This window comes from Callithrix jacchus, chromosome 11 (genome assembly GCF_049354715.1).
Source record: "Callithrix jacchus isolate 240 chromosome 11, calJac240_pri, whole genome shotgun sequence".
NCBI lineage: Eukaryota > Metazoa > Chordata > Mammalia > Primates > Cebidae > Callithrix > Callithrix jacchus.
The window spans coordinates 117641633-117658445 of NC_133512.1; positions in this window are offsets into that span (position 1 = coordinate 117641633).

Here is a 16813-nt window from a genome sequence, read left to right on the forward strand (position 1 = left end):
CAACCTCCTCTTCCTGGATTCAAGCGATTATCCTGCCCCAGCCTCCCAAGTAGCTGGGATTACAGGTGCCTGCCACCACACCTGGCTAATTTTTCTATTTTTAGTAGAGATGGGGTTTCACTATGTTGGCTAGGCTGGTCTCAAACTCCTGAACTCAGGTGATCCACCGACCTCAGCCTTCCAAAGTTCTGGGATTACAGGTGTGAGCCACTGCACCTGGCCTACTTATTTATTTTAGAGACAGGAGTCTCACTGTGTTGCCCAGGCTGGACTAGAACTCCTGTGCTTAAGGGAGCCTCCTGCTTCACCTTCCGAAGTAGCTAGGACTACAGGCAGGTATGTCTGTGCCCAGCTAATTTATTTTAGAAAGAGCTTTTGGAAATACAATTTTCATAGCAAAACCTTTTAATTCAATAGAAGATAAAATTGTGTAACTCTTCCATTAAAGGTAGAATAAAAAGATAAAGAAATAGGTGGTATGGAATCAAATAACAGAATGAGCGACACAGACCAGGAGGTTCAGTTTCTGGCTAATAAGAGCTCTGGGGGCAGGTTACGGAAGCGAAAAAGAAAATAGACAGAAGTTTTCAATGAAGAAATGCAAGAAAACCTCCAGGACTGAAGAATATGAGTTTCTAGAATGAAAGGCTCACCAATTACTTAGCACAGTGAATGCATGAAAAAGAAAAAAAAAATTACTTATCATCAAGACATGTTTTCATGAAATTTTAGAACACTGGAAATAAACAAAGATCCTGTGGTAGGTGAGATAACTGCCCCCACCGTGTGATGTCTATCTTCTAATCCCCCAGAACCTGTGAATTTGTTAGGTTATGGCAAGAGGGAGTTGAGGTTGCTAACCATATGACTTTAACACAGGGAGATTATCCTGGATTACCTGGATGGGTCCAGTGTAACCACAAGAGTCCTTAAAAGTAGAAGACAGAGGCATGAAAGGGAGAATTGGACATGGCAGCCTGTGAAGGACTTAGCCCAAGGCTGCTGCCCTTAAGATGAAGGAAGGGACCACAAGCCAAGGAAAGTCGGCAGCTTCTAGAAGCTGCAAAGTGCTTCTAGGCTCTTGCACTGGAAAACCCGCCCACCAACCCACCAACCAATGGCAGCCCACCCCACCCCAATCCCACTCCCCTGGAGCCAATCAGAGCACCCAGCTGTTGCTCGTTCCTCATAGCCATAAAAACCCCACGCCCCAGGAAGTCAATGCGACTTCTCTGGCCCCCTTTCCCCAGACCATAGGACCTCGCCTGGGAGGTGAATAAATTGGCATTTAATTTTCTTATACTGTCCTCAGTTTCCTCATTTTAAACTCGGCAATAACCCTTACAAGTGGTGCTGAAACCTGGGAGGAGTTCAAGACCCCTCCTGGGGGAAACTGACTCCTTTACCATAAGCTGAACCAAGGAGCTGCTGCCCCTCCAATCATCTGCAGCCATCACTCAGTAAGACTTCTATTGCCCATAACCCCATCCTCTGTTTGCTCCGAACCTTGGGGTACCCTGTTCGTAATCGTTGCCATGTCAGGGACTCCTTTCCATCTCGAGCTGTGGGTCTCGAAGAGAAGTCCCGGTGCCCCTGCTCGCCCGTCCCGGAAGACAGGAATATTGTGGAGATGTCCCTATACTCCATTCCTTCCCTATAATCTCCGGTACTCAGGTGTTGAGGTCCAGGATGCTGTTCCTCACTCCTGACTACTCTGTGACAGAGGATGGACTATGGGTAATCAGGAGTCCCACCTAGAACACAAGTCGCCATTGGGATGTCTAGTCCAAAATACCCAAGCTGGGCCTCTCCACAAAAAAGAAAAGGCTGCTTTTCCTCTCCACTATGGCCTGGCCCCAGTATCCTCTGGACAACCAGTCCAAGTGGCCACCAGAGGGAACTTTCAATCTTGGCATTCTAACCTATTTAGACAATTTCTGTCAAAGAAATGGTAAATGGTCCGAGGTCCCCTATGTTCAGGCCTTCTGGTATGTTCACTCCCGCCCCACCCTCTGTTCCTCTTGCACCACCGCTCAGGTGCTCCTGGCCAAAGAAAATCCCTCACCGCCCTCGGCCCCTCCACCATCCTCCTCCTTTTCTGACCCTGACCCACCCAAAGAACTCTCCTTTCCATGCCCCCCCAACCCACAAACCCTCCGCCATATGCAGAACCTCAACCCCCTCCATCTCCTCCTCTTCCTAGTCCCAACCTAGCCTCTCCTGTCAGTGCTCACACCCACTCACACTGTGCTCCTAACGATGAAACCTCCCTCCTTTGCCCTTTTTGTGAGGTCACCAGAGCAGAAGGCATTGTTCGTGTACATGTTCCCTTCTTCCTCTTTTATCTGTCAGCCATTAAGAAACGTCTAGGGTCATGTGCCACCAATCCTACTGCTTACACCAAAGAATTCCGCTACTTCACCCAGGCTTACGACCTCACCTGGCATGATACCTATGTGATTCTGTCCTCCAACCTCACCCCAGATGAGTGTGACTGCATCCTTACAGCGGCCCGAGCGCATGCTGATCAGGTACATCTCACAGACAATCAAATGCCAGTAGGTGTGGCAGCGGTCCCTGAGGCCGACCCTAATTGGAGCTATCAAACTGGTCAAGATGGCTGCTGCCACCAAGACCAAATGCTACAGTGCCTCCTAATGGGCATGCAAAGCACAGCCCAAAAGGTAGTTAATTATGATAAGTTAAGGGAAATAACTCAGGGTCCTATTGAAAACCCCACCACCTTCCTCGACCAATTAACTAATGCTGTGATCCTTCACACCCGGCTGGACCTGGTCTCTTTACTGGGAGCTACAGTCCTAGCCACCCATTTCTCTCTCAGTCAGCAGCTGAATACATTAGAAAGAAACTTAAAAAGGCTGAGGAGGGCCCCCAAACTCCCATACGAGACCTGGTAAACATGGCATTTAAAGTTTTTAATAGCCGAGAGGAAAAGGCTGACGCCACCCACCAGGCCCATCTACAGCAAAAGGTAAGCCTCCAAACCCAAGTTCTTGTGGCAACCCTGAGGCCGGCAGCCCACCAGGCACCTGGTGGAGGGGGTCCATCAAAACCTGCCAAGAACTCCAGAGGTGTTCTGCCTGGGCCCTGTTTCAAGTGCGGTCAGGAGGGACACTGGGCATGTCAGTGTCCATGTTCCCGACCACCTACCAAGACCTGCCTGGACTGCAAGCAGCTTGGACACTGGCGCAGCAATTGCCCCTTCCAGACTACAGGCCCACCCCCTGCACCTCTATGTGGAGGGCAGGCCGGTCCGCAGGAAGCAATCCCATTGCTTGAACTTCTTGGCCTTCTGGACAACTGACGCAGCCTGGACTCGAAGACCCCCATCACCCTTGCTGAGCCCAGGGTACCGCTGCACATAGCAGTTAAGTCCATTTCCTTCTTAGTGGACACTGGGGCTACCTATTCTGTATTGCCTTCCTACTCAGAACCTAGCATACCTTCCCAGGTTTCAGTCATGGGAATTGACGGAAAGCCTTCCTGTCTTAATCAAACCCATCCTTTAGCCTGTGTCCTCGAGGGACACCCCTTTTCCCACTCTTTTTAAATTATACCCTTGTGCCCAGTCCCCCTTTTAGGACGAGACATTCTCCAGACTGTGGGGCCACTCTCCAACTCACTGGTCCCCCACACTCAAGCCCATCATCTGCCCACCTCCTACTGCCACTCCTAACCAATGCCACACCCTGTCTTAACTCCTCACCCCAACCCCCTATCCCTCCTGACGTAGTTAATCCCCTGGTATGGGATACCTCCAAGCCTGTAGTGGCCAAACTTGCTATTGAGGACCAGAGGACTCCCATCCAGTGACGCCTCTCCAACCGGGCAACAGCGTTCTCCTCCAAGAACTCAAACCAGGATCCTTGCAACCCAGGAATCCTGGACTGAGGGACCCACCACCAGGACCCATTATCTTGCACAGGCAAACTGCCAAACAGGCAGCTGTCAGTCAACTGTCTCTATCCTCATCCCACACATTCTTGTGTTATTCACAAGCCACAGCATTCAAGCAATCCCAACTGCATGCTCACTCGCTTCAGCAATGGTTCCTTAGCCCTCAACATCCGCGACCCCTGGCACAGCCATTGGCATGCAGGAGTGTCCAGTAAAGTCTGTGAAGATTATACCTGGAACCACCCTCAGGGAACATGGCTAATATTCCGGTCCTATACCCGCATCATCTCTGAAGCAACAGAACAACTCAGTTCTCATCCTCTCTGGTGGCGGTAGTGGCACCCTAGGCTACAGTGTCACCTCAGCCACTCAACTAAAGGACAAGCTTCTCATGGCTATCGAAGCATCGGCCACCTCCCTGGCCTCCCTCCAGTGACAAATCACGTCACTGGCCCAGGTAACTCTCTAGAACTAACGGGCGCTTGACCTGCTGACAGCAGAAAAGGGAGGTACCTGTTTCTTCAGGAGCAGTGCTGCTATTACAGCAATGAAACAGAAGAAGAAACACAAGGGTATAATTTTCTTCTTCCTTGTAGAAGAAAATGTCAACACTCTCTATTGCCTCCAAGAGGACCTCTGCAAGAAGCAGAATGTATCAGTCTTGCCTCTTAACTGGTGGCAATCCCCCATGCTAACCTGGCTAACCCCTATTATCACACCGATCACTGTAGTTTGTCTTCTGTTAATGCTAGCTCTTTTTTTTCCTGGGTTTTTACAGGTCCACATGAGAGAAATTTCCAGGGTGGCCATAAACCAGATGCTACTTCATCCCTATGTCCGACTCCCAACTGAGGCCAACTGACCCTTCTCCCTCACTCCATCCTTATTCAGTATGAAGTAGCCAGAAAGAAGTGGGGCCCAATATCATCAAAAGGGTTGGAATGTAAGGCCGGTTGCCTTGCCAGGAGGCTGGACACACCCACCTCTGCACTCAGCACCTGATTCTGCACCTGGCACCAGGCTCTGCACTTGGCACCTAGCTCTGCCACATGGCTCCGCTGGAAGGCTCCAGCTGATGCAACCCTGGCGGGCTCTGACACCGGAAAACCCGCCCAACAACCTGCCAACCAACAGCGGCCTGCCCTGTCCCAATCCTGCTCCCCTGGAGCCAATCAGAGCACCCAGCTGTTGCTTGTTACTCATAGCCATAAAAACCCCATGCCCCAGGAAGTCAATGCAACTTCTCTGGCCCCCTTTCCCTGGACCATAGAACCTTGCCCGGGAGGTGAATAAATTGGCATTTAATTTTCTTATACTGGCCTCAGTTTCCTCATTTTAAACTTGGCAATAACCCTCACAGTGGCAATGAGGGAAAATCCCAGGGTAATAGGGCTAGAGAGTCATCCTTGCAGGCTGGTACAGGTAGCACTCCAAGAGGTGAATACCAGAGGGAATAAAAAGGAACTAACAGAGAGCCAGGCATGGTGGCTCATGCCTGTAATACCAGCACTTTGGGAGACCAAGGTGAGCAGAATGCTTGAGGCCAGGAGTTCAAGACCAGCTTGACCAACATGGCGAAACCTTGTCTCTACTAAAATCACAAAAATTAGCCTGACATGGTGGTGGGTGCCTGTAATCTCAGCTACTTGGGAGGTGGAGGCATGAGAATCGCTTGAACCTGGGATGGGGTGGTTGCAGTGAGCCAAGATCGTACCACTGCACTCCAACCCCAGGGACAAATGAGACTTGTCTTAAAAAAAAAAGGAACTAATAGAGGAGGAGGAAGATCCTCTGTCTTTTCCCTTTCTCTCTGGGCTATTAATAGGAATTTCCATCCTTCCAAAAGTGTTGGAAAGAGTAACTGTGGCCTTTCTCTCAGCCCACATGCCCACTCTCTCCCTCTTCCTGAGGGAGGAAGGCGAGAATTATTGACTGGTGATGCTGGGAATGTCCTGGCATGTGATCCACCTCCTCCCTCTGGAGAGGCTTGTTCTCTGCATTAGCAAAGGTTGCTGGTCTGTGGTAGGAACCCACGGCCTGGGGAGGGGCCGCCGGCAATTCCAAGACGAAGTCTAATGTGAGGAATGGGCCGTGGTCAAAGATGTTTGGCTACCAGTATCTAACAATGTGGATATTTTATCTCCATTTCTCTGATTCCTGCATTGCTTTTACATGCAGAGGGGAGTTTAAACACAGCGGATTATCTGATTCATTCGTATTAACACCTTGAAGGGCTGTTGGAGGATGTGCCCGCCTACAAGGCCAAGTAAGTGAGAAACCAAGATAAATATTAACTTTGGGGAGAGGGAGGGTAGGAAATTGTACAAACAATGAAATTAAAGCACAGTAAATAGACAGGCTTGGCATTCCTTTACTCTAGAAGGTTTGCTGACAGCCATGTATGCACCCAGCATGTTCCCAGGCCCTGGGAGACATAATAGTAAGCAAAGTCCCTGACCTCAATAAATATATCACTGATATTTAAGTCAATAAGCATATAATATAATGTCAGTGTGTGTGTGTGTGTGTGACGTTTGTGAAGAAAAGTAAAGCTGAGTAAATGGATGGTGGGGTGGGTTTCACCATGTTAGCCAGGATGATCTTGATCTCTTGACCTCGTGATCTGCCCATCTCAGCCTCCCAAAGTGCTGGGATTATAGGCGTGAGCCAACGCAACTGGCCTATAGTGCTTTTTAAGATGTGGCAAAGGCCGGGCATGGTGGCTCACACCTGTAATCCCAGCACTTTGGGAGGCTGAGGCAGGTGGATCACCTGAGATCGAGAGTTCAAGACTAGATTGACCAACTTGGAGAAACCCCGTCTCTACTAAAAATACAAAAAAAATTAGCTAGAAATGGTGGCACACATGTGTAATACCAGCTACTCAGGAGGCTGAGGCAGGAGAATCACTTGAACCTGAGTGGGAGGTGGAGGTTGCAGTGAGCTGAGATGGCACCATTGCACTCCAGTCTGGGTGATGGAGACAGACTCCATCTCAAAAAAAAAAAAAACCAGGAGCCAAAAACCACCCTAAAGGCTGAGAAGTGACTTTCCACGTCTTAGGTCCACAGGCCATGGCAGAATGATCTTTTTCTATTATGTTGAAATCTGCTCCCTGGAATTTTCACCCATTGGCCTAGTTCATCTATTTGGAAAGACCCTGATAAGGCTGCTCCCTCTTTCCCATGAGGGCCATTGGATATTTGAGGGTGGCTCTCTCAGGAAACAGATCTCCAGAGACATCCAGCTCCTCTGCCTCTTCCTCCCAAGACGTTTCCACACACAAACCAACTCAGCGATAAGCGGTGGCTGCAGATAGGGCAGCCGGGCCGTGATAAGAGATGGGACAAGGGTTTGAACTTCAGGCCCAAACCCACCAAGGCTTCTTGCTCTCCTTCACAACACAGTGCACCGCATTTAGCAGGAGGAATCCTGAGAGGGCGCCTTGTATTCACGGAGCGCTCACTGTGCTTTCGTTTACACGCTTGAGGCTTTATATACACTATTTCACTTAATCCTCAGAAATGACCCTGGGTGTTTAACGCCATTGAACTCTCCACTTGGAAATAGTTAAGAAGGTACGTTGTCCAACCCTGGCAACAGGAAGACCCTACTGCAACACAAAAATGTTTTAAATTGTCCGGGTGTGGTGGCACTTACCTGTAGTCCCAGGTACTCAGGAGGCTAAAACAGGAGGATTGCTTGAGCCTGAGAGGTCGAGGCTGTAGTGAGCTGTGCTCATGCTGCTGCACTCCAGTCTGGGCAGCAGACGAGACCCTGTCTCAAGATTAATAAATAAAAAAGAGGCCAGGTGTGGTGGCTCACGCCTGTAATCCCAGCACTTTGGGAGGCTGAGGCAGGCAGATCACTTGAGGCCAGGAGTTTGAGACTAGCCTGGCCAACATGGCGAAACCCCATCTCCACTGAAAATACAAAAATGAGCTAAGCTTTCATTCGTTGGTATGGCAAAAAAGAAAAAAATTAGCCAAGCATGGTGACGCATGCCTGTAATCCCAGCACTTTGGGAGGCCGAGGCGGGTGGATCACGAGGTGAGGAATTTGAGACCAGCTTGGCCAAGATGGTGAAACCACATCTCTACTAAAAATATAAAAATTGACTGGGCATGGTGGCAGGCACCTGTAATCCCAGCTACTCAGGAGGCTGAGGCAGAGAATAGCTTGAATTCAGGAGGTAGAGGTTGCAGTGAGCTGAGATCGCACCACTGCACTCCAGCCTGGGTGACAGAGTGAGACTGCCTCAAAAAAAAACAAGAGAATTGCTTGAACCCAGGAGGTGGAGGTTGCAGTAAGCCGAGATCATACTGCTGCATTCCAGCCTGGGCCACAGAGCAAGAACCTGTCTCAAAAAAATAAAAATAAAGAACTAAGAAAAGGTACATTTTGTGTATCTGTATTTTATCACACTTTCAAACTAAATCCACAGCCTTGTGTGGAAGGTATTGTGCCCATTTTTGAGAAGAGGAAAAAAGGCTCAGAGACGTTAACTGACTTGCTCAAGCTATCCAGCTAGTCAGCGGGTATCTGAGCCAGGTGTGAACTCAGGTGTGCTGGCTTTAGAGCCAGCGGCTTTCTTCGCTGTTGAGCTGTCCCAGATAATAAGGTAAATGCTCAGTGCAACTGAAGGAATCAGCTATGGGCAGGGATTGTGATCTTTCTTTAGAGTCTCACCATGTTGCCCACTGCCAGCATGGCCCTCTTCCCTGGAGTAGTGAACAGCTGCCCTGAGAGAGGCGACCCATCAGCCCCTTTCTCACCCATGAAGTCCACGTCAATGAGGGCCTTGAAGTTGCAGCAGAACTGGAGCGTAGGTGATCGTGCAGCTCTGAGGTTTCTTCAGTGCTTCCCAGGACCTTTCTTTCCCTTGATTTCAGGCTCCGAATCAGCTGAATTTTTAGATGATGCAAATCTAATTCTTTCTCTGGGAAGTGACACCTGACAGAGGGCAGACAGGACAGCAGCAGATCATCTAAACCCAGCTGTGAGTGCGGGGCTGGGTGTGAGGGGAGAGGTGCGGGGGAGGCGTGGGAGGACAGGTGGAGGTGTAAGGAATCATTATCATAATAACGCAGGCAAACACGTTTTGACAGTGGGCCAGGTGGCAGGCACTGTTCTCAGCACTTTATATGTATTAATTCACTTAATTCTCATAATCGTGCTGTGAGGTACCTGTTGTCAATTAGCTAAAGGGTACAAAGTTTGAAAAGATCATTTGGCCACGTGCAGTGACTCATGCCTGTAATCCCAGCACTTTGGGAGGCTGAAGAGGGAGGACTGCTTGAGCTCAGGAGTTCGAGACCAGTCTGGGCAAGGTAGGGAGACATCATCTCCACCAAAAATAAACAAAATTAGTCAGGCATGGTGGTGCACACCTATGATCCCAGCTACTCAGAAGGCTGAGGCAGAAGGAGTGGTTAATCCTGGGAGATCGAGGCTGCAGTGAGCCATGATGGTGCAACTGTACTCCAGCCTGGGCAACATAGCAAGACCCTGTCTCAGAAAAATAAAAATAAGAGAATTTAAAGTACTGAATTATTCTATATTTTCACAAAGAGTGTTGTTTATAATACACGAAAACTGAAAACCATCTAAATGTTCAACACCAGCAAATATTAAAGCCATGGGATTAAGGCAGACAAAAAGAATAAATAATCGTAATAACCATTATTTCCTGGGTGCTGTCCGTGCCCGTGCGTGCATTACATGTTACCTTTCAAGGTTTTTGGGAGGTCAAGGCAGGAGGATTGCTTGAGTCCAAAAATTTGAGACCTGCCTCAGCAACATAGTGAGACCCTGTCTCTATGAAAATTTAAAAAAATTGCCTGACATGGTGGTATACACCTATAGTCTTGGCTAGTTGGGAGGCTGAGGCGGGGGGGTCACTTGAGGCCAGGAGTTTGAGTGAGCCATGATGGCACCACTGCACTCCAGCCTGGATGACAGAGGAAGACACTGTCTCTAAAAAAAACAGTAACATTACAAGGACCTTGTAAGGGGGCTCTTAACAGGAGACCATTGTACAGGTCTGAAGACTGAGGCTCGGAAGCTTTCGAAGGTTAGCGAGGGCAGATTTGAAACCTAGCCCCATCTAACTTCAGGGCCCAAGCTCTTACCTGCTATGTCACCCTGCCTCTGAAAACTAGAAGGCAAAAGACATTGCACAACAGTGCTGCCGACCAGGACGGTGACTACATAAGACTTGAGGCCATGAGAAAGTGCCAGGGGTGACTCTGATGTGTGATCTAGGTACAGGGTTGAGGGCAATGAGCGGAGGTTGTTATCTCTGAATAGAATTGCGAAAGGAGGCCCAGAGCAACTCTTCTTGTATTGCATAGGTCGCTGCTCCCCTTTAGCTGTCAACGCGCCCTCTGCCACTTTGGGGACCTGGTCCTTCATATCCAGGATTCCAGAAAGGAGAAAGAGAGACGGCAGAAGGTAGTATTTGTCCTTTCCCAGGCTTCTCTGCACTGATGCATTCCTTGTGGAAGTCGTCTGCTGGGGGCAGGTGACTGCAGCCAGGCTGTCTCTGCTACCTGCCTTTCAGATGAGTCCCAAGCCTCCTCTCCCCACCCACACGGCCTCCTCTACCTCCTGGCTGCTGTGTCCTTTGATGCATCTCAGTTGCACAAGGTCTCAGAGATGAAATGTGGTCCTCTCTTTGACTCACTCACCAGAGCTCTGTCAGCATCGTGGAGTTCACTGGCGACTTCAGAGGGGAGACAAAGAGGTTTACATCGCAGCCATGCAGCGTCGGCCCCTTCAAAGTCCTCTGCCCTCTCTACCAGTCCCAGCCTCTCTCCGTCCCTTTCACCCCCCTTTCTTCTTTACAGTCTCCTCCCTGGTTGGGAGCAAAACCAGAGACTCCCCCTTTTGCTTCCTGCCAGCTGCCTCTCCTTCTCCGTTCCTACGAGTCACATACCTTACCCCAGGAGACTTACCAAGGTTCTTTTCTTCAAAGACATGTCTTTTCCTAGAAAGAATTCTAGTAACAACTGTTAACAAGAAAAGATTTTTAAAAATGCTTTTTATATCTGTGATCATCTTACGGCAGCTTACCCAGAAAACAGACAGGCAGAGATGTGAGCAGGAAGTTCATTGGGAAGCAGCCACCGTAAGAAGGCGGCAAGACTGAACACAGGGAGGGGTGAGGCTAGGGAGCTTCTCCCGGTCCTGGGAGAGCTCTGGAGCTGGAGTGGCTCTTGGGAGTTATGCCACGGAGGCATGGGGACCAGGCCTTTGTTCGCCCCACTCCACACACACATTAACTGTGTCAGACATGGGGTGTCAGGCAGCCCACTTGGCTGAGGACAATTCTAGATGGGGACATCAGCAGGAAAACTCCCAGCAGCTGGGGAAATGAGCGCCCCAGTCCTGAAGCGGGGTGTGGATGGCACAGCACAGCACCCACTATGGTTATCATAGTTTTTAAAAAAGTAGGGAATCCTGCTGGGCACAGTGGCTCACACCTGTAATACCAACATTTTGGGAAGCCAAGGAGAAGGATCACTTGAAGTCAGGAGTTCAAGACCAGCCTGGCCAACATGGTGAAACCTGTCTCTACTAGAAATGCAAAAATTAGCCAGACATGGTGGCATGCACCTGTAATCCCAGCTATTCAGGAGGCTGAGGTAGGAGAATCACTTGAACCTGGGAGGTGGAGGTCGCAGTGAGCCAAGATTGCACCATTGCACTCCAGCCTGGGTGACACAGTAAGACTCCATCTCAAAATAAAATAAAATAAAAAGTAGGAAATCTCTAAATGACTATCTATTCCAGATTTGATAAACAAATAGTGGTATATTCATGCAAAGAATCTATGCAGTGTTTTAAAAACTCAGTTGTTTACTGACATGAAGCAGTAATCGATATATATATATATACACATATTTCTTTCTTTCCTTCTTTCCCTCCCCCCTCCCTTCCCCTTTCCTTCCTTCCTTTCTTTCTTGACAGGGTCTCATTCAAGCAATCCTCCTGTCTCAGCCTCCTAAGTAGCTGGGACTATAGGTGTGTGCCACCACACCCGACTAATTTTTAAAAATTTTTTGCAGAGACAGGGTCTCACTATGTCCAACTCTTAAGCTCAAGCAATCCTCCTGCCTCAGCTTCCCAAAACACCGGGATGACAGGCTGAGCCACCATCCAGCCAAGATATATTCCTAAGTGAAAAAAGCAAATAGCAAAACAATATCATCTTATTATCTCATTTTTTTTCTTTTCTTTATATATATATATATATATATATATATATATATATATATATATATATATACTTGGCCGGGGGCAGTGTCTCATGCCTGTAATCCTAACACTCTGGAAGGCCAGGGTGGGTAGATCACCTGAGGTCAGGAGTTCAAGACCAGCCTGGGCAACATGGTGAAAACTCCTTCTCTACTAAAAATATGAAAATTAGCTGGGCATGGTGGCACATGCCTGTAATCCCAGCTATTCGGGAGGCTGAGGCAGAAGAATTGCTTGAACCTGGGAGGCAGAGGTTGCAGTGAGTCAAGATGGCGCCACTGCACTCCAGCCTGGGTGACAGAGTGAGACTCAGTCTCAACAATAAATAAATAAATACTTAAAAATAGATACATACAATATAGACCAAAAATATTTAGTCTAAACTTAATATTGACTCCCACTGGGTGGAGGAGTATGCCCCCAAAAATTAACAATAAACATTATTTTTATTATAATCTGAGAGTAAAACTTTTCTTAAAGTCCTAGACAAATGAGAGCAGATAGTTGATCAAATTTAAGGGAATGAAAGGAGAGTTCTTGCTGCCGACTTGAATTTCTCCCCCCATGAATTTTCTGTAAGAAGTGGCATCTCTCACCACTTCCTGCCTTCAATTGCACTGTAGCCTGTGCAGCTGCTGAGCAGCTGTCGCATCCTGCTCTGACACAGAGGTGGCCGTGAGTACCTACTGGGCAGGCAGCGGGATTTGTATGCCACATGGGAGAAGCAGGATGAGTCAAGGTGGCCTTGATTCCACAAAACATGGACAGACTGGACAGACTCCCACGCAGTGGCCACGGCTCAGCATCCTGATTGATTGATGATTGATTAAGATGGAGGAGTCTTGCTATGTCGCCAGGCTGGAGTGCAGTGGTGTGATTTCAGCTCACTGCAACCTCTGCCTCCCGGATGCAAGCAATTCTGCCTCAGTCTCCAGAGTAGCTGGGACTACAGGTGTGCACCACCATGCCCGGCTAGTTTTTGTATTTTTAGTAGAGACAGGGTTTCACCATGTTGGCCAGGATAGTCTTGATCTCTTGACCTTGTGATCACCCACTTCGGTCTCCCAAAGTGCCGGGTTTACAGGCATGAGTTCAGCATCCTTTTTGAGGCAGCAATCCCTGCCGCTCCTCTTCATCCGTCATCCTTGTCATCTTCATCATGGAAATAATAATACCATTTATTAAGACTTGCCCACATGCCAGGCGGTGTGCCAGCACTTTTCACATAGCTCATTTCTCTCTCACAACGATCGCATGAGGTTATATACAATTATCCCTGTTTGACAGACAGGAAACTGATCTTTGCACAACTTTGTGGATATACTGTACTAAGAACCACTGAAGTGTACACTTTATATGAGTGAATTGTATGGTACGTGAATACTCTCTCAATAAAACCTTTTTTGTTTAAAAAGAGAGAGAGAGGGAAAAAAACAAGTTTGGCTGGGCATGGTGGCTCATGCCTATAATCCCAGAGTTTTGGGAGGTCGAGGCAGGAGGATTGCTTGAGTCAAAAAATTTGAGATCAGCCTTGGCAACATAGTGAGACCCTGTCTCTATGAAAAATTTTAAAAATTAGCCTGACACGGTGGTATACACCTATAGTCTTAGCTAGTTGGGAGACTGAGGGAGGAGGGTTGCTTGAGGCCAGGAGGTCGAGGTTGCAGTGAGCCATGATTGTACCACTGCACTCCAGCCTGGATGACACAGGAAGACCCTGTCTCTAAAAAACAGCAAACAGGAATCCCACAAAATTATGGCCAGGTGCAGTGGCTCACGCCTGTAATCCCAGCACTTTGGGAATCTGAGGTGGGTGGATCACTTGAGGTCAGGAGTTTGAGACCAGCCTGGCCAACATGGTGAAATCCTGTCTTTACTAAAAATGCAAAAATTAGCTGGGTGTGGTGGTGCGCACCTGTAATGCCAGCCACTTCGGGAGGCTGAGGCAGGAGAATCGCTTGAACCTGGGAGGTGGAGGTTGCAGTGAGCCAAGATGGCACCACTGCACTCCAGCCTGGGCAACAGTGAGACTAAGTCCCAAACACAAACAAACAAATGAACATCCTACAAAATTGGCTGGGCAGTGGCTCACCCTGTAATCCCAGCATTTTGGGAGGCTGAGACAGGTGGATCACCTGAGGTCAGGAGTTCGAGACCAGCCTGGCCAACATGGTAAAACCCCGTCTCTACAAAAAAAAAAATTATTAAAATAATCCCACAAAATTGAAGTCCATAAAGATTACAAGAGCTGCCCAAGGTTACAGTTTAAAAACCCCAGTATTCTGTTACTAGGAGGCAGGCAGGGCGTGGTGGCTCAGCACTTTGGGAGGCCAAGGCAGGAGGATCACCTGAGATCGGGAGTTCAAGACCAGCCTGACCAACATGGAGAAACCCCGTCTCTACTAAAAATACAAAACTAGCTTGGCATGGAGGCACATGCCTGTAATCCCAGCTACGAGGGAGGGTGAGGCAGGAGAATCACTTGAACCTGGGAGGCAGAGGTTGCAGTGAGCTGGGATGGCGCTGTTGTACTCCAGCCTGAGCAACGAGAGCAAAACTTCATCTCAGAGAAAAAAGAAAAGAAAAGAAAGAGGCAGGGGTGGACAGCAGATAGTGTCTGCCTCCCAGCAGTGCACTGCATACCTGGTGCACCAAGTCACTGAAAACCTCAGTTCTTGGGGGTGGTGGGGGCTCTGGGGTGGCCAAGCACTCAGGCAGTCTCTTCCAGCTGTGTAAGAGCAGTCAGTCCTCATAGAGGGGCCCAATCAGTGTGGGGCTGGAGAGGAGGTGGTATGAGAGTGAGGGAAATGGGGACAGCCGGCCCTGGAAGCCCCATGCCCGAGCACTAGGTCAGTAGCTGCTGCAAAGGGGTTTGGCACAAGTGGAGATGAGGAGCTGAAGGAGATACTGGGGTGTTTGGGAGTCCACGTGGGGAGAGGGGGCCGTGGGCAGGTTGGGCTGGAGAAGCAGCACCAGGCTGGGGCCTGATTCATTCCAGCTGGAATCTGTCCTGTGCACCCGTGAGCCCTTTGAGTGGTAATCAAGCCAAAGCGTGACACTGGCTCTGTAAGCACATACACAGCTGCTAACCAGAGGGCAGGCATTATCTTGAAATGTATGGTATGGCCAGGCGCAGTGGCTCACGCCTGTAATCCCAGCACTTTGGGAGGCCAAGGTGGGCAGATCACCTGAGGTCAGGAGTTTGAGACTACCCTGTCCAACACAGTGAAACCCCATCTCTACTAAAAATACAAAAAAAAAAAAAAAATTAGCTGGGAGTGACAGCATGTGCCTATAGTTCCAGCTACTCAGGAGGCTGAAGCAGGAGGATTGCTTGAACCTGGGAGGTGCAGGTTGCTTTGAGCCAATATTGTGCCACTGCACTCCAGCCTGGGTGACAGAGCAAGACTCCACCTCAAAAAAAAGTTAAATGTCTTTGAAACCCTTTTTGCCTTATCACAATACATTTCTATAAGAGCTCTTAAACTCTTTAATTTCTGGGTTGATGGGTATGGTAGTTTACACCTATAATCCCAGCGTTTTGGGAAGCTGAGACGGGAGGATTGCTTGAGGTCAGGAATTCAAGGCCAACCCCAGTAACATAGCAAGACCCCGTCTCTACAAAAAAATTTTAAAAATCAGTCTTGCCTATAGTCCTAGCTGGTCAGGGGGCTGAGGCAGGAGGACCACTTGAGCCCAGGAATTCGAGGTTACAGTGAACTATGACTATGTTACTGCTCTCTAGCCTGGGTGACAGAGCGAGACCCCCATCTCAAAAAAAAAAGAGATAATTTCAACTGCTGTAAAATTGTGAAAGGCAGAAGACTTGTTTTTAAATGTTTATTTCCTACTTAGTCCAAATTTTTCATTGATGGCAGTTATCAAGAACTTGAATAATCATTCAAAAATCTTCATTGGCAATTATTTACAGCCATTTCAAGCATATAAACAAAGAATGTTTAAAAAAGCCCATGTTCCGGCTGGGTGTGGTGGCTCATTCCTGTAAACCCAGCACTTTGGGAGGCCGAAGTGGGTGGATTGCCTGAGCTCAGTAGTTCAAGATCAGCTTGGCAACACGGTGAAACCTTGTATCTACTAAAATACAAAAAATTAGCCTGCCAAGGTGCTCCAGTAGTCCCAGCTACTTGGGAGGCTGAGGCAGGAGAATTGCTTGAACCCGGGAGATGGAGGTTGCAGTGAGCCGAGATTGTGCCACTGCACTCCAGCCTGGGTGACAGAGTGGTCTCAAAAAAAAAAAAAGAAAGAAAAAAGCCCATGTCCGTGTTATATTTGCCCCACCCTCACTGCAGAGCAGGGCCTCCTCTCAGGCAGCCCTGACCACATGTGGCTGCAGAGTATTTGAATTGTGGCTGCTCCAAACTGGAATGTGCTGGGTACGTGAAACACACACCCAATATCGAAGATGTAGTAAGAAAACAAGAATGTAAAACAGCTCATTCATAATTTTATACTGATGACAGGTTGAAGTCATAATAGTGTGGATATATTAGGTTAAATAAAAACCATTATAAAAAAATTTTAAAGTTATGTCCATGGAAGCAAGCTCAGGTTTCTCATTAAAAATTTGAAAGTATTTTATTTGGAAAATTTCATACAAATTCAGAATGTAATATAT